The sequence below is a fragment of the Buteo buteo genome, chromosome 22 (assembly GCF_964188355.1).
Source record: "Buteo buteo chromosome 22, bButBut1.hap1.1, whole genome shotgun sequence".
In the NCBI taxonomy this organism is placed as follows: Eukaryota; Metazoa; Chordata; class Aves; order Accipitriformes; family Accipitridae; genus Buteo; species Buteo buteo.
Window position 1 is genome coordinate 10,242,693 of NC_134192.1, and position 18,914 is coordinate 10,261,606.

The following is an 18,914-nucleotide window of genomic DNA, read 5'->3' on the forward strand; positions in this document are numbered from 1 at the left end:
TAGACTTAAATAATTACATGCTGGGGAAATCAATAGAAATAGAAACTTTACACCAAACTTTGGTATGGAGTAAGGTACATGAAGGTAAACCTCATGTAATTAAATGACCAGTAGATTTATTTGTCATTTTGTTACAAGGATAGATCGGAGCTCATTGGTTTTCAGGAGTTTATTACTTTTGAAAAGAACTGCTAAGTTTTGTCTCTTGTTAAATTTTAAGTTTTATGGTCTTTAATGGCTCATGTTAAAGATATGTAAACATCAAATAAGATCTGTAAGCAGTAGCATTGGTAATAAGCAAGAGGTATGTTAAGAATGAGAGAATGCAAATCTTTCACAAATTCTCTTTATTATGTGATCTCCTCCACTTAGTCTTTGGCTTATCTGTCCTTTGCTCAGTGGTGAGTCTTTACTAAAATGGAACTGTTTGGTTTTATAAGTGGGCAGAGATACTGAGATGCTCTGCAGTGGTGGAAATTTTTGGGCATGTGACAAAAGTGTAGTGTCACACTCCTCTATGTTTTCAAATCTGAGAATTCTATTAAAACCTAAATTTCAACTGGAATTGCATGTGATTTTCATTCAGGCCCACTGTGACAATTTTAAACTTTCAAAAAAATTGCTTCTTCCAAGGCAAAAGAGTTCCCTTCAGAGAAATTTTGGTATTACTTTATAAGTTAATTCAGACTTACATGCACACACACAAATACACCAATGAAGAAGTGTATTCAAAAGAATCACTCCTCACAATAGTGGAATGGATATTAGATATATTTCTTGAAAGTCAATTTGTGTCTTCAATTTTCATTGCCTTGTAAATCAGTTAGGTGCTTTTCAAAATGTTATCTGTAAAATATAAACTTGCAATGTATATTTAACACTTGCTGGATACTGATTAGGCTTTCAACTTTTGTATTCTAAACAGAAGCTCTTAATATATATGGTAATTATATGTGTAAATTGTGTATGCAATGATATTTGATTATACCCTTCAGGTTTTAAAATATGTAATTAAAAGACAGTAAATATTTAAAAATATAATGCTGGATTTTAAAAGGTGACATCATTAATCTTGTACTGTCTCATGTAATCTCATCCTCATGCTCAAAAATGGGGAATTTCTCCCTGCCTCTCCATCAATGGTATTTAAAACCAATTGTCCAGTGTGGGAAGATCTGGGAAGTGTACTAGGGACAGACATAGGCACACTTTTAGCCAGGTGTTATGAGACTTCACTGAACACTAGCTGCCTAGCTTGCTTAGGATCTTTTGTATAAAATCCCAGTAGGCAGCTACAAGCATTATGAGGTGCCCAAATACCTTTGTTAATCTGGTCATTAGGCAGTGGCCAGGTGCATGCACTGTGCAATTTGTACAGCTGGATTTCTTTGCTTTGAACTATAAGTTAATTCTGGTTAAACCACAAATCAAGCAGATTTGTTAGGTGCAATAGTAGAATTAGTAGCATTGGAGTAAGTGTAAAATAGCACAGTGCTTGTCTGCCATGGATAAATAAGTCGGATATTGACTGGGGAGCAGGAATCTAATCATTATAACACTTTTGCACCTGAAACCTGGTCATGGATCATCTTCTAGCCAGTAAGAGATGAATAAAGTTTATCTTGTTTCAGTGCCTAATCACAGGGAGAGTTTTATTTTGAAGGTGGCATTGGTACAATATGTAGATGCTTAGAAGCTGGATGGAAAGGATGGAAGAGGTCCTCAGGTAAATAGCAAGGAGGTGAGGAAGAATTTCGTTAGTGATTACAGCTGATTGCTGATCTGAATGTGCATTATTAGTACATTCTTTGATGTTAAGAAATCCTTAGAACTTACAGCAGTACTAGATCTTGTAGTCTAGAAGCACTTGTAGTATCAAATGAGAGAAGATAAGAAAGACTGAGTCAGTTGCTCTTTTAGAGAATTTTGTTCTTTTATTTTTGTTTGCCAAGTTGATTTTGAAAATTTTAATGGTGGTAATAGGGAATGGTGCCTCGGCAACACTGGATTACTATAATTCTTGATGCAGTCTTTCACACTGCATGTTTTGCGCAGAGGTAAAGCAGCTATAGGGAACTGTAGGCCTTTTTCAGAGATATAAAGTGTATATGTATTTCTAATAAAGACTCTTTCATAACATATTGAACATAAGGAAAGAGAATGTTTAGTCTGAAAACCAGTATTAGTATATGCAACCTCTGATCTATAGCTGTTGTCAAGTTTTACCCCCAATATTATTATTCTAGAATAACATATTTATCAAGAAATATATTCCAGTACTTTTTATGTAGGGCAATTAAATCACTTTGAAGTTGTTAAAGATGTTTCTGATGTGCAGCAAATCTACTGCATTGTCTATGCAGTCTCCTATACAATCCTACCAAATTTGCATCCTTACTTTTTCAATACCCAGTTAATGGTTTTTCTTTGGAGAATGTGAATGTTGTATGAAGAAAGACTTGGGAGATACATATAGAAGTGGAATAAATAACCTCTAGGTAACTGAGCACACTTCATAACCCGTTGGTTTAAAAGCAGTTTACAAATTTTAAAAGCAAAATTATGTTATGCTCAATTCAATGTAAGTAGCAAAAATGCAGAAGTGCATGTAACACCCTACATACCAAGAGTTTAATATTATAAATGTAACCAAAGAAAAAAATACAGTTGGAATAGTCTCTGATGATAATAAGAAATGTGTTAGATGAACAGTTATGTCTGAAATGGACAAAGTACATGAGGTCCCTGATTGCAGGATGGTAATAAGGAGGTCAGAGGCTGGTGAGAAAAGTTGCATTTGAATCCTTACAATGCTGCATTAGTAGGTCATTAAGAACAAGTGAGAATGTCAGCTTAAGAAAGCAGTGTTTTATGGGACAGGTAGGGATATTTCCTTCTAGTTTCATCAATTATTTTGTAAAATTATACCGGAAACACAGCAAAACATAAGATCTCTCTTTAAGCTGCAGAAGTCCATTTGCCTGATTCTACTTGCATTACACCAGTGTAAAACAGGAATGAGCTTGCCACAGTGGTCAGATGAGAAATCTGACCTGGGAAGCATTCCCTGAACTGCTCAACTCTGTCTAACTATTGTTTTAACAAAGTGGTTTATTCCGAAATTCAGAGGAAAAGGGGCTGGATCCAGGAATATAACAGCAAAGCTTCCAGTATGAGAGAGATTGGTCAGTAAAGAACACTTCTATTTGTAAGAAACTGAAGAAGGGCATGTTGTGTAGTTAGGCCTTGATCTTGCCTCGCTGTTTTTTTGTCTGCCTCATCTAACTTGCATCCCATGTCACAGGCAATGTTCTTAATGTACAAAAGTAATTATAAAGGAAAGTCAAAAGACATTTTCTTTTATTTATTGTTGAGGTGGTTTAGCTTTCTGATTTCTTAATTAGTTTTTATATATGAGTAAAATGATAAAGTAGAACCTTTCATGGAAACATGTGATAGCCGGCCTCAAAGACTTTATTTGGACTTCTGGAGAGTAAGCTAATTTCTAAACTTTTTTTTTAATGGATCAGAACAGCTTCTTTGAGTAGCGATTTTTTCAATTATGATACCTTACTAAAAATGGATTTATTTTTTTTTTTATGAGTCTTTCCATTCAGACGTACTATTACCAGCAATGTAAAATGCATTGCTTTGACATCTTTGTGAGTTCTGAATGCATTCAGGTAACTCCATGCAATGTAGTGAACTTGCAAATACATGTTAAAGGTTTTCTAAGTCTGGATAAATTAGTTAGCCTTCATAGCCATACTACCTTGATTACAACTCTTTTGAATTGCCCACTGTGCTTTGATATATATTTCTAATTTTGAGTTTCTTTTATTTTCATAGATGCACTTTAGAATCTTGCTCTTCAGGGCATTCTTTTTCATTTTTTACAGTGTGTCCTGTTTTTAAATGCTCATCTTCTTGCTGGTCTTGTTGGTTTTCTTTTCCCTACACTATCGGTCACTCTAAGATGATCAAATATCTTGATGCTAGTGTGGTGGTGACACCTTGGAAATCCATTGGCTGCACCAAAGCAAAACTATTGAGAGTGGGTGGAGAATCAGAGTTTGAGATTCTAGCATACTTAAATAAACTATGCTCCTGGATAGAGGACTTACATTTGGTTCCCCACTAAGTGTAGCAATACATTACTTCGGGCTATTTCAGTTTTAAAGACTCCTGCTTCATTGAGAGTAATAAGCCATAGACTGTAACTTACAAAGCAGAGCAGTTTAACTGTTTCATCTTTGTGGAATTCTGCGTCTTATCATTCATGGGCAAAGCATCTCTGATTAAAGCCTTTTATAGCACCATGTGATGGTAGAATTAGCCCTGAGATCTTGCTCCGAGTTCCATTGATTAGGAATCATGAGTGTTTCAGCAGTGAAAATAGTTGAGAACAGCTAAAAGGATACATGAAATAGATCTGTTGCCCTAAAAAAAAAAAAAATAATTAAACACTCAATGGGCTAGACTGCTACAATAATTGATAGCGCTTTCACACAGAGTGTGTTAGAACCGTTGTGTTTGTCATTTAACCAGCATATTCTGTGGCTTAGGCTTTGCTTTGAAATCTAAAGCACTGACTGATAGCAGCCATGATTATCTTTTCCACTCTGGCCAGCAATTCTTTCTGAATCTCCTTGGATTGTGTTACAGAATGTTGAAACCTTCCCACTCTACTACTAAATTGGTATAATTTTCAAAGAACCCAGATGAGAAGGTAAAAGTAATTAGCAACCTGCCTGCTTTGGCCTTGTGATCAAAGTTTTCTAAGGTAATAAGAGAAAAAGTAACAACAACAAGAAAATGCTACTGTAATCGATCCAATTAACATAGTTTTAATTATAGCACAATTATCTGTAAACCTTTTTTCATATCTGTTATGCAGCTGGGTTCTATTTTTGTCTGATAATCAACACTGGAAGAATCTGGCTAAGTAATGAATGCCCCTTTATGGACCACTAAGAAAGTAACTTTAAACCGTACCATAGAAGATTTTAGACTCTTTCATATTTGACAGATAACTCAAATGTCCTTTCATACTGCTGTACTTTGTTTCTCTCCCTATAGATCTACATCCCTGCTTTGTCTCAGTTCTATCAGTGTTTTCTGTCAGTAGGAAGATCTTATTCACCTCAAAAAGCAAAATGATACTACTTTACTTCTAGCCACAGAATGGAAAAATCCTCGCAAAACAAACAATTTTTTTTTATGTCCTTGAGATCCGAATCCTGTACTAACTTGGAAATGCATATTTATGATTTCTGAGAAATTCTGTATGACTCAAGCTCTAGGGTAGAAATAAACCAGAAAAAACAGATGTACTCAAATTATTACAGCATTGATTGAATATCAATAAAAATCTAATAGAATAACATAGCTTTTAAAGAGAAAAAGGAGAAAAATATATATTACTGTAATAGTCCAAGGCAACAGCTAATTTTTAACAATGATTTTGTTCAATTTGAATAATGTCTAATTTTCATTTCTTTCATTTTGATGCTTGTGCTTTTCTAACTGCAAGGCATCAGTGAAAGCAGATCTAATTGTGTGACTTTTCCTTAAGGTGCTGTCAGTAAAGCTGGGTATTGTGGAACTATTTAACATGTTGGGTAGTTGTTACCTGTCGTGGTTTAACCCCAGCCAGCAACTAAGCACCATGCAGATGCTCACTGACTGCCCCCCCCCCCCCCCCAGTGGAATGGGGGAGAAAATCGGCAAAAGAAGTAAAACTCATGGGTTGAGATAAGAATGGTTTAATAGAACAGAAGAGAAGAAACTAATAATGATAACACTAATAAAATGACAACAATAATAATAAAAGGATTGGAATGTACAAATGATGTGCAGTGCAATTGCTCACCACCTGCCAATCAACACCCAGTTAGTGCCCAAGCAGCGATCCCCTGCCCCCACTCCCCCCAGTTCCTATACTAGATGGGACATCCCATGGTATGGAATACACCGTTGGCCAGTTTGGGTCAGGTGCCCTGGCTGTGTCCTGTGCCGACTTCTTGTGCCCCTCCAGCTTTCTCACTGGCTGGGCATGAGAAGCTGAAAAATCCTCGACTTTAGTCTAAACATTACTCAGCAACAACTGAAACCATCAGTGTGTTATCAACATTCTTCTCATACTGAACTCAAAACATAGCACTGTACCAGCTACTAGGAAGACAATTAACTCTATCCCAGCTGAAACTAGGACAGTACCACACAAGAAGTTTTATTGAAGTAGATTGAACTAGAATGTCATATTCTATTGTGAAGTTCCTCATTAAAACTATAGCAAAGCTAACGATCCCTATTGACTCAGTTTTATTTTAGATGCTTCAATGAGTACTTGCATAATAAATAATTTCTGAAACTTAAGAAAATCCTTGTCTTTTAAAGAATTTAATGTTAGATACCCTTTTGTGTGCATGCAGACTTTGAGTGGCATTATATTATGTGAAGACAATTAATTGGAGAGTTATGTATGATATTTTGAACTGTTCTAATACATTCAAAGAGATTAAATATGGGGAAAAAAAGGGGCTTTCTATCTGACTATACTAGAAAATTGCTAATCTCTTGAACTATGTAGTGTATTTTATTACCTTTGGTAACAGAAGGGAGAAAGCAAAAGTTTTTCAAGAAAATCCTATGGTAATTTATTCTAATCACCATTTTTTGATCAACCCATTTCAAGGTTTTTGAAATTACCTTGTCTTCCTGCTCTTTCATTGGAAGCTGTAGGAGGCTTACCTGCTTGAAGATGAGGGTAAAAACTTGCAAAACTAGAGGAAGAGAAGATAAGACATCTAACATTACACATTCTCCTCCTGAAGGGCTTTTCCTGCAAAGCTAGGAGAGGAGCTTCGAATAGATTAGATGAGAACTTACTGTAGCTGAGCTTCAGCATTGGTAAGTGCATCAGCTGTATTGGGCTATGTATTTGTTTTTCCTTGTAATACTGAGTAGGTGATGGAGGCTTTTTTATCGCCTTTTTATTTTATTAAAGTGTATTTCCGTGAAAAGCGATCTCTGCTGCAGTGCTGGTATTGGAAATAGGCAGCAAGCATGGTAAATATGCTGCATATTGCTTATATGGGGATAAAATCAAAGTCTTATGGTAGCTAATTCATTTAAACCACATATAGATTAATATTGTTGTTTTTATCTGTGAAGTATTCCAAATCCTTGGCTCAGTCAGGATACTTAGCTATTTACAACTTCCTTGCTGCTTTGGTAGCTATATAATTCACAGAATGAATGCTATTCTGGAACTTGGAGACCTGATTTCTATTCCTGTCTCTGTTCCTGATCTGGTATGTGAACCTACTCAAGTTGGTTTACTTTTCCAGATGCACTGGTAGGTCTACATGACACATGCAGAAAGAAACACCAATTCCGTATCAAACCCTCTGAGAACCAGAAACTATATGTCAGTGCAACTCTATGCATGGGTGAAGTTGTCTAAGAAGGACAAAGTAAACTGGGTGCCAAGCAAATTCATAGGTGAAATTCACAAGTTTTGGGTGATCGTAAAAGAATGATCATGATTAGATGAGCTTGTTATAAGACAACTACTAGAAATGACAACTTTTTCAGTCCAGTAGTTATTTTTTTGAAGCTGCACACATATACATGCAGTGCCTGCTGAAGTCATCCCTTTAGGCCTGTGATCAGTGAATAAAACATTTTGGATATACTAGGAATTAAGTCTTAGAAGCCCAAATCTGCTTGTCTTGTCTATTTGTGTTGTAAATGTTTGGCATGGATTGTCTCACAATGAGATTTTGCAGAACCCCAAATAATAGATTCCTGATTCTAAATCTAAATTAATATGTATAAATTTTATTTGTCTGTTTTGCTGTTCATGGTATATTTTAGTTAAAACTGAATTTCTTCTCAACAGTTTTGAAGGTATTTCATACTTTATGTGGGGTTTTGGGTTGTTTTGTTTGTTTGGGTGTTGGTGGTTTTTTGTTTGTTTTTTGCGAGGTGGTTTTTTTTTTCTTAAAGGGCAGTTGAGACTTCTGTCTAATTGCAAGTCTCCAGGTGGCAGGGCTTTAAAAACACCAATATTAATAATGTCTTCTGATAAAAATCCTGAGAAGGACTAGCACAATATCTCCAGTAATCCTTGTTATGTTCAAGTCAGATAGGCATCTTTTCTGTGGAATAAAAAAGAATCTACTTCCTTCCTTGAAGAGGTAAGAATGTGGGTGAAAAGCCAGAGCATCCTTGAAGAGATTTCCTTTCCATATCTATCTTATGTGACTTCAGGACAAAATGATCTCATATAATCTTTCTAATTTCACTATCAAAATAAATGGCAGATTAGTATAATCTTTCACTCAATATGCAGAGTAGAAAAGTCAATATTAGTCATACCGTATCTGTCCTCTTAAAAGGCAGTGATTGTGTTTAGCTTCTTGGTCTTGCATGGTCCTGCAGTGAATAACCTTGTAGTATTTTTAACTATGTCCTTAAGCAGAGCCTACTGAAGCCAAGCAGAACACTTTTTATGACTTTAGAGGGATTTGGATCTATCAGTTATCTAAATACAACCTTTTTATTGTTATAAATCAATAAATCTGCTGCTCTGGCACATTTTCAAATGTTACCCTTGAAATAGTTGCTTATTCACTGAACAGCCTGTTTATAGCAGACCAGAATGTTGCCAAATTGCTTTAGGTTTACTTTGCAGTGATAGGTCCCAATTTCATAAATATAATAGATCTTCAAAATTAAACACAACTTCCTCAAACTGTTGTCCCTGATTTCCTAATACCTAACCTGAGTCTCTGCAGAGACTAATGTGCCTCTTGTTTCAGTAAAAATGGATTACAAATGAAATGAGAATTTAATTAGAAGGAAATAGGCAATACTGACTACAGTAAGGCCAGGGACAGGCATATTTATTTTTGTTAAGTAATTCTTACAGAGTTCATCATGTAATGTGCAGATGAAATAAATCTAATTAAAGAAAGAATGCCATATCCTACATGAGTTTCTATGAAATCTGTGAAAGCAAACATAAATGTTACCTTGCTTTGGTATACCATGTTGTAGTATTTGCTTCAAAGTAAGTATCTATGTGGTAGTATTTTTGTTTCTGTAGTTTTGTAACACAGAAGTAAGCTTCTTGAAATCTCTTTTAATATTTCTTGGACACCAGAAAAACTCAGAGCTGTGAAAGTGATGAAGACAATTACCTCCTCCTTCCTGCTTCAGCTCTCAAAAGGAATTGGTGATGAACAGTGATACTTTTGAGTTGTTATTGAGCTTTGCAAATTGTCTTGGTTTTAAGTTTTTAACACATCATGTATAATTATGATGCATTAAACACATCAAAAAATAAAACAGCTACTTTTCCACTAAACAGCATGTAAATTGTTCTGATAACTGTCATTCTCTCTGGATTTTGAAGTATACAAAAGGACATAACTTTAATATACTTTGTGAGGAGTATTTGTTCTTGGTAGAAACAGTATCTTTCTAGCTATGTTTGAATTGAATATTTAACAATGGATTTCTTTTCCCTTAACTCTGAACTAGAACATCAGCTTAACTGAAAAGAATGGTACCTCCATGAGCAAAGAACAGGAAACTCAGTAGTGCTTGTGACTGACTAGCTAGGGATTTCTACTTCCAGGAATGTGTGTCTGAGTATTTCTAGATCTGTATTAGTTTATGGCTGAAAGAAAGTTTGCTTCCTGAAAAATGTTTAACACATACACTGATGGTAACCCTTTAAGTTTAGGAACAATGTATTCTGGTAGGTTCTGAAATGTTTAACTTATTAAAGCAGGTTTTCTTATGCCCATATTTTATATGTTATTTGTGTACTGCATTCATATTTGTGATAGCCTAAAGCTTTCATGATAGTATTTTATTCCATAAATAAATTTTGGGTTTGAGGAAAAGCTTCCTATTCCAATAGTCAATGCCTTTTCTGAACTGTGGAAATGTAAACAGTGGAAACCATCTATCGGTGAAACTTTGCAGAACAGACCAAAAGTATGGACTTCAACAGAAAAAAAAAACACAAAAATAGCATTTGGGATATAACTTCTGTTGTACCAAATCTTGCAACAACAGTACAGAAGTCCAGTCTAGGGTGAGATTCTCAGGGCAGTGTTGCTCAAGCAGTCTGTTTCTAAAGCAATGACTTCGTAAATAAAACTTAAATGTAATTTTATTAGTGATTACTCTAAGTATGCTAGTTTACCTCTGGATGTTTATGCATGTTGCAGTTCATTCAGGGTTAGATCATCTTTTTTTTTCCTTTTGTTTTTCTAGTTGCTCACGTTAGACTAAAAATGTTGTTCTCATGAAAAACTGGGTTGGAGTTGGATGTATGTGTGGACCTCTACTCTTTCCAAGTTTTTTTGTGTTTGCCCTCAAATGTAAAACATAACTAGAGAATGGCAAACCAGAGGTGACTGTCTTGAGCCATATAATTGCTTACTGCTGGAACTACTGCTACTTACTACTATTTTACCGTCTTAGACACTGTCCATGATTTTATATTAAAAGCCCTTACATATCTTACATAGCCTTTTCATACAACAGTTATTCTGTCTTCTATGCCAGACAGATTTGTGGTGTAAAAAAGCATATTATGCTCATTCTTTTTTTATCCATGAAGCTGAGCTGATTCCACCAATTTTTTTATGTGATTGGAATATTATATGAATTGCTTCTGTGTAATTAATGTATCTACGATTTTACAAAAATAAAATGGGAAATCCTGCCCAGTGCTTCAAGCAAAATGCTACACACTTGGAGCTTAAAGTAAATGACAGTTGCTGGCTGTTGTAGTGTAAACTTCAATTTGTGTTTTTGTGACTGCATCTAAACTGCCAATTTCTACAGTCAGTGCAAGATGATGGAAGTTACATGAATGTCCAGTCCTTGGTTTGAAAATAGAGGTGACTTCATTTGGACTATTTACCTGAGAGAAGAGCATGGAGTTCTTAGTATTTCCAAACATTGATGGATGGGCTTATGAGCAGATTTTGCAGGATTATCTAAAAGTGTATTTTGGCATTTGTAGTTGCTGCAGCATAGTTCCTTGTCTCTAGTAATTTCAGTGAAGATGAGAAGGCATATTTGTGCTTAGAAAATTCAGTCTTATTTTTCTTTTGAATTACTTTGTCACTTAAAAAGCGGCAGGGGGAGGGGGGGATAGAAAGTAAATGTTGATACATGGATATTTGCTTTTTATAGAAGGGTGAAATCATACCTGATATAACTCAGTGAATAACATTAAATCTTGGGCTTGCTCATATCTTTTCAAGTTCATTCATATTCTTGGGGCAAGCAATGCCATAGTACAAAGGGTTGCCATTAACATGAACAGAGAAAATCTTTGTTTGTGCTGTAGTTTGTTAAAGCTAATCCAGCCTGACACCACCTTGTGTCATGTTTAATTACTCTCAAGTGTAGCAGCAATTGTAAGCAAAGCCCCTAGGTTAAAATCCAGAACAATTTTATTTTTTATGTTGCAATTAAGTGCTGAGGATTCTATAGAATTTCAGAATGTGTTTGTAGTTGAGCAAACATAAGATTGTGTACATTAGTGTATTTAAATCTTGGTTGTGCCTTAGATGTGGATGTGGTTTGGGCTGGAAGCAGCTGGGGCGTGCATCCAAAGCAGCAGTAGCTGACAGCCTGCAGAATGTCAGACCTAGGAGTCCCGCAGAACGGGGCTCCAACTTACTACTGTGTCACTGAAACCTACCCAAGGAGAAATGTTAGCTGCAAAGCACTTCCCCCCATCTTTTTAACTGGGATTTGCAGGAAAGGAAGATTTTCTTTAAGAGAAAACAGGTGGGCACTCTAGGAAAGAATTTCATTAAGTATAACTTAAGTGGAAGTTTTAGTTGATAGAGGTTTGCTAGCTTTGTGATGATTTTAATAAAGACAGAGATTAGGCTCTCTTTCCATGTCTGTTTCCCTTTAAAAAACTAACCTGAAAAGTGTGGCTATGCAAGATGTTAGTTTTAGGCAATCAAGAGGTTTACTTTCCATACTTCACAGTATTTAGTTCAGATTCTGACTTCATGATTTTTTTAATTATGAGAAGATAAGCAGTATATGCAAAGCCCAGCCCCTTCTGGGGCTACTGTTTCAATAGTGTATGCAGAAGCCAAAACTGCTCTTGCTTACATAGAAAATGTGCTTTGACATCCATTAGCTAAGATAATGGAGAAGAAAAGCAGACAGCTGTTAGAGATGAAATTAAGATAGATCCAAATTAACTGTAGGGTTAGATAATCAGTGTGGGTTGGTTTTTTTTGTTTGTTTGTTTGTTTGGGTTTTTTTATGGGAGATTTCTGTCTCTTGACTGGAAAGAAAAAGTAGGAACTTTAGAAACAAGTTCAGTGGGAAAAAGTAGGTTTTAATTTCTCCAGAAGGATACCCAGAAAGATTCATACTTCAGTTTTTCAGTTGCTTTGCTTTGTTTTTTACATTAGTTAGTGACAGACTCTTTACAAAAATTACTAGCATTAATGACAGGAGGTGAAGTTTCCAGCAGCTAGCAAGACACAACAGTGGTCTCTCAGAAGGAAGCCTAATTAGAGAGCGGCCGTTCTCCTCCTCAAGACAGGAGCCCTCTTCACTCTCACCAAATTAAATTAAACTTAAAATTTTTACAGGTTGCTTGAGGCAACTCAGTAGGTTGGTTCAGCACCTTCCTCTAAGCTAACCCAGAGGGAATTATTAGCAACCTCTAGCAAGAGAAAATGTGCGATTTAAGAGGCATCTCTTATTTGCTTCACTCAATAATACAATCATTTGTATGCTATTGTCCAAGAATTTCAGGTTTCCAGGCCTCTGCTACAGTTCAGTGTAATAATATTAGTATCTGGTTGTCAATACACAGAACTAATTTTATGAATTTATACTTAAAATGTCTTATTCTATGTTTCATGCTACTTGGTTTTTTGGTTCAGTATTTTTTCCTTGTAGTTTATCATAGAAATAACTTTAAGTGATAGAACATCTGCTACATTAAATACAGGAGGGAAATCTTCAGTGAAGAAATGTCCAACAGCAAAAGGAGGGTAATGAAAGTCACATCTGGACATGAAAAGGAAAGAAGACAGGACACAAGTCTAGAATGTACTGTGAACAGTTCTTAAGTCTCACTTGTAATAGTAAGCAATAAGATGTATTCAATTTGCTATTGAGCAACTATTCATCTATTTGGTAGTACCTCCCAGAAGCTGAAATGTGAAGTAACCTTTCGAAAGATGTAAAGAAATAAGACAGAGGAGCCAATACTTCAGAACAGTCTCGGAGTTGTAGAGTATGTGACAACTAGAAGTAGCATGAAGTTAGGGTGAGATTCAGACACTCCTGATTCTTCTGTATGTGGGGTCCTGTGGCTAGTTACCTAGGAGGCTAGACCTAGGAAACATTCCATTTTGCTCTGTTGAAGTGAAGTGATTCCTTTTTTTTTTTTTTTAATCACTGCTCGGTTTAAAACACAATAGTTTAACCAAATCAAGATAAGATTTTGGCCTTTTTTTCTTTTTCTAACTTATTTGGAAAATAATGAACTAAAAATTTCTTCCTACTTGTAGGGAATATTTATTACTAAGAAAACCTGTTTCTGAAACACAGTGAAGTAAACACAACAAATAATTTTTGTATTAGGCCAAACTAGCTTTGCTTTGATGTAGTATTTTCCCTTAAGGAAAATAATAAAAAGACTAATGTATACATATTCATTGAAACTATCTGAATATGTAGTTCCTCTGTGAATTGCCTGTGCTTTAAGATAATCTAAAGCTCACAGCTTTGCATCAGAAAAGCAGAGATTTCTCTCTGCATTAACCCACACGTTTTCTAAAACTGCAGGTGAATATATCCTGTGAGGTACTTTGCTGTGTTGATGTTTCTGTGTTAAACTATATTTAAAAAAAGGACACCTCAAGACTGCCTGCTGATGTTGAACAGGGCTGGTAGGGACAAACTATTAGAACAAGTCGATGCTGCAGAGCAAGTAAATGGTTCCATTTTATTTACTTATACATCTTTGAATTGTACAATGAAAGCAAATGATTAAAGCATGAAGAAAATTCAGTTCATTTTTTTAGGTTTGTGTATGTTAGAATATTCAGGGTTTTTACGCATGGTTAGGCAGAATTGACTTGAAGTATAGTTTTGGCCAACTTTGAATAGCTTTGTGTGTGTAACAAGGAGATACCGTAGTCGCCATATTTCAACTAGACATTAAAGAAGGATGTTTGAAATGGATTTTTTTTTTTAATTGGACCTCATCAGAGACAGAAAAGGCAGACAGACAGCAGTAGTAGTGCTATATAGTTCATTACTTTAAAGCTCCAGGTTTCGATCACTTCTGTCAGAGATTTATTTTTCTCAGTGGCTTAGTCTAAGACTCATATACACAGATTTTTAACAGTAATTAGGCACTCAGCGCTTATAGGAACTGAATACTTAATATGTTTTATAAGTGTCACATTTGTTCTGTGTTTCACTTTCACTTTCACTTTGTAAAGCAGAGACAGTATTATTCCTCTTTACAAGGATATTGTGAGATAAATGTATTAAATGCTGCAGTGTGTTTGGAACTTATGCTATTCTTAGGTATCTGACGTAGTCTAGTAAGTTAAGTAGCCAACATGTCTAGATGTTCTTATCTTGCAGAACTTACTTGGGTAAAACTTAGTATAACATGAATTGTCTTTGTAAATAAGATGAGGTTTTAGGTGATGATGCAAATACCTATACCAAAGACTCCAATTGGCTTGAGTGAACTTTGATTCAGGTCCATTAAAATTTGTCATGAACAATTTTCAACACACAGGTTCTGCAAATTAATTTTAGTTCTGGTTGTGTTTCTTCTTGTTATGAGTAATCTCGTTACTTTAAGTGGGACTGTTCAGGTGCTCAAGAAGTTCCACAACATCTGAACTGAAATATTTGACTGTCATATTTATGCAACTATAATGACTGTGATCATTTCTGTTCAGGTCAAAGGAGTTTTACTTTCTGAGGCAGTAAACATTGCCAGTATTAAAGGCAGCCACCCATCTCTTTACAAGCTCTGGAGTGGCACGACAGCTAACTTGCTATTACCTTTTCTATGTTAGCAGAATCAGCAAATGCTTATTCCCTCCAATGCTGCTTTATTAACTCCTCTTACCTATGCCCTCTATCCGTTGCACCTACCAAAGAAAAAATAAAGCCTGTTGAGACAAAATACAATGATACTCCAGGATATTGATGTGCTCTTCTGTACACTCTGTTCCTGGTCAAATTGGCGTGGCTCTCTACTTGCAAATGCTGTGCAGTTCCACTGAGATGTGCCATTTTGTACCACCACCAAATTTATCCACTAGAGTTCTCCATTTTGTGGCTTGAAGTACTTCTGATGGCTCTACAGAGACTGTCTTGACCATGTTATAGAGATTGTATTCTGGAAATAGTATCTGTGTGAGCAAAATAATTAATTGTCATTGAATTTAAAAGTCTTGCAGGAATTGGAAAGAAATCTTGCAAAATTTCATTGTGAAGTTGAGTCTTGAAATAACTTCAGTAAATACTATACATGATGTTTCAAGGGATCAGTACTGAGAATTTGTGACAAATTGTAAATTTCTGAACCTTATTTTGTAATTGAGTGTCCATGATGATTCCTATAGCTCTGTGTGCCATGGCAATGAACATAAATTGAAGCAGCATCTCATTTATGCAAAACTAAGAGTCCAACCCCTCCAAATGAGTTCAAATGATTTTTAACTATAGACGCAGGAAAATGTGTTCAGTAGTTTCATTATCAGTATTCCAGTAAGTACTAGAAATAATTTGATTTCCAAATTGAATCTATGGAAATGAACAAAGCTCATAAAATGAAGAAACATAATTCATCATATGTAAAGTGAATTTCTTTAACTGTTGTAAGGGCAAGCAAGATAAAATGTCTGAGTGAGTTTAATCTTAGATTTATCAAGGTTAATAAAATTAGGATTCTTTACATTATAATGTTAATACAGCCAAAATTTAAATAGTTATCTTAAACATTTATTATGACTGCTGTATCTATTAGATAAAATCCATTAATTTTAAGTGCCAACAACATAAGATAAGAAAGTGTGGACACTTCTAACTAAGAAAAAGATGATTCTAAAATTCCCTTAATCATGAACTTGTAATGCATAGAGGAAAGTGAAAATTAAATTTTGATCTGAAACAATAGTAATTACAACAATCTCCATTTTCATTCACCAATACCAGCTACACAGTGTTAATGCCTCTTGAAACCTGAGCAAATAGAGAATTGTCTCTAATAACAGTAAACCCACTCTCATTTTAAGAGTTACAACAATTTACAGTTTATCCTGTTTATTGCATTCCATTGAATTACATTTTTAGTATGTTTTGTTTGTTTTGTTGTGATGTTCAGCAATACAGTTCATAGGTGCTCTAGAAGTTTTTTTAGGAATCACGTATGTTCGTTTTCAATGGCAAACCCTGTCTTACTGTGAAAGGATTGGAATAAAACTGAAATCCCAAGTAGTCCAGAATTGCAAAATGCATGCCTCTTGGACACACGTCAGGTTTTTCTTTTATACATTTTATTCCTTAACAGAATAGCTCACATCTGTAATAAATTCAGCTAGGAAGTCCTCTGGATAAGTAAGGTATCCTGCCTTTTTATTTTGACTGTGCACTTAGGCATATTTTGGCCACAGACCCAGAACCTGAAATAAGAACGTGCCTGAACTGCCCAAGCTTTAAAAGTAATCTGAACATGAATATACATTGCTGTGTGGAGGCTGATGATCCTGTCTAATGAGCAGCCAATACACAAGAATGAGGTGCCACACTTTCTTTGTGGCACTTCTGATGTGATTGTTTCCTGTCACATTGTCTCCTCTTTTATCCAGTGTCTGATGATGCCAACTTCATATAAGTGGCAAAGTTAAAATATAGTAAGAAAATCTCTTCCACAGCCTCACCTTGTTTTTGCCGCTGTGTTTTGGTCCCGGGTTAAATCAATGAAACACTTACCTTTTTAATCTATCTTTTAAGCTTTCTACTTGGATTCCTATCTCAAAGAGTTTATAAGCTCCGTTCTGTTCTGTTTGTCTCTTACTTAGCAAAGTGTCCTTTTTTAATGGCTGTAGCTCCTAAACAGTATGGCAATGGGAATACATCATGTTAATGTTATTCTACCACTACCAGTAAGTGTTAGAGCTGTAATTTGCTTTGTATCTGTTTGGATTACTTAGGACAGTAAGAGCTATGCTGAATGGTAGCTGTTTGTACAATCCATCTTTTAATTCACTCTCTGAGGCAGAAAACTATTCAGAGCAAGGTTTGTAATAGTTCCAGAGTGCATTTGATTTCTTAGAAGCAAAAATCATCTCTCATTTCACTAAACAAAAAGTATTTTTTCCCTGGGATGGAATTGGTTGTCCACACTTATAAAATGGAAATAATAGGTTTTAATTATGGTTAGTGGGTGGAATGCATTTTTTTATTCGATGGCTTCATTAATAGCAGTGTTTTATGTTTGGTATTTTTACATAATCTTTTGATAGAAATAGCATATTTTCCATAAAATGTAATGGATGAGATAATAGCTAAACATAAATTCTACTTTGTCAAATTGTACTTTAGAGTTATTTTTGACACTTTGATACTTTTTAGTAGCACTTTTTCTGTGTTTTCTCTCTGCTTAATAAAAAGAGTAAAACTCAATAACCTGACCCTTTCTAGCCAATGCTATATTATTAATATGTTATCATTTATGTGCGTGGCATTCTCAGGTGTTGGATAGATAACCTAGTAGACTGGTAATTGGTCAAGTGTTTCTGGCCAAGCAGTCCCTTGGAATTACATATGTTTAGCTTTTATTTTTAATGACCTACAATTATTTGAGTACAAAGAATTGAGTAGTAAAGCTCCCAAACTCTCCATTGGGATCAGCATTTTACCCACATGACATTGTTTTGATGCCTTACTGGAAAAAGTGGCTGAGCTGTAAATGTGTGCTAGCATAACTTACCTAGTTGAATCAATCCTATGGAATCTAGAGGTTAAATTATTAGAGCATCAGGACAGGACGCTCCTTATTTTGCAGATTTATAAAATAACCCTTGATTAGGACTGCTTTGCACTACTGTAATGCAAATAAAATAATTAACTTTTTTTTTAAAGTATGATGCTAAATAACCTAACATTGAAGAGAGATGTTTTGTTTCTAGTGTCTAATATAATTTTTCTTGTTACAGAAAAAAAAATAATCTGTTATTTACACTATTTTCCTCAGCCAATAGCTTCCACTTAAAAAGTAGCTGATACTTTGATCTGTATTATTTAAAACTTCACTTGCTAATTAATTATTTTTCTTAGCCCTTCCTTTTGACTTAAAACCCAGGTTATGGTACTATTGATTTGTAACCATGTTAATTTTTTAAGTATATGGAAATGGTTGATGTTGGACATTTAACTGTTAAAACCCCCAAATTTGGAAGATACTAAAACCTGTGCTGAATTGGAAGATAGAGAAAATCGGCTAAATTTTATGGCTCATAGGCAGAAAGTCTAGGCAGACCCTAGCATCTGAGTAATGAAATAGTTATAAAATTTTTATAAAGTGCACCAATTCTGATACTTAGCTATAAAAAAATTTGCATTCTCATGTTTGAAATACATTCCTCCTTCACGTATTACATACAAAGTACTCCTCTGCAGTTCATTTATATGTTCTAAAACTTTCTTCCCTCATTTTTTCCCACATCTTTCATTGTCCTGACTTTGCCAGTGTTAAAGCACTTCAGCACCTTCAGAGATTCCAGATAGAGCTTGATTGTTTTCGTTAAAATGCTTCCCCAGTAATAAAGAACTTGACAAGGTGACAAGGTTTGATAAAGATA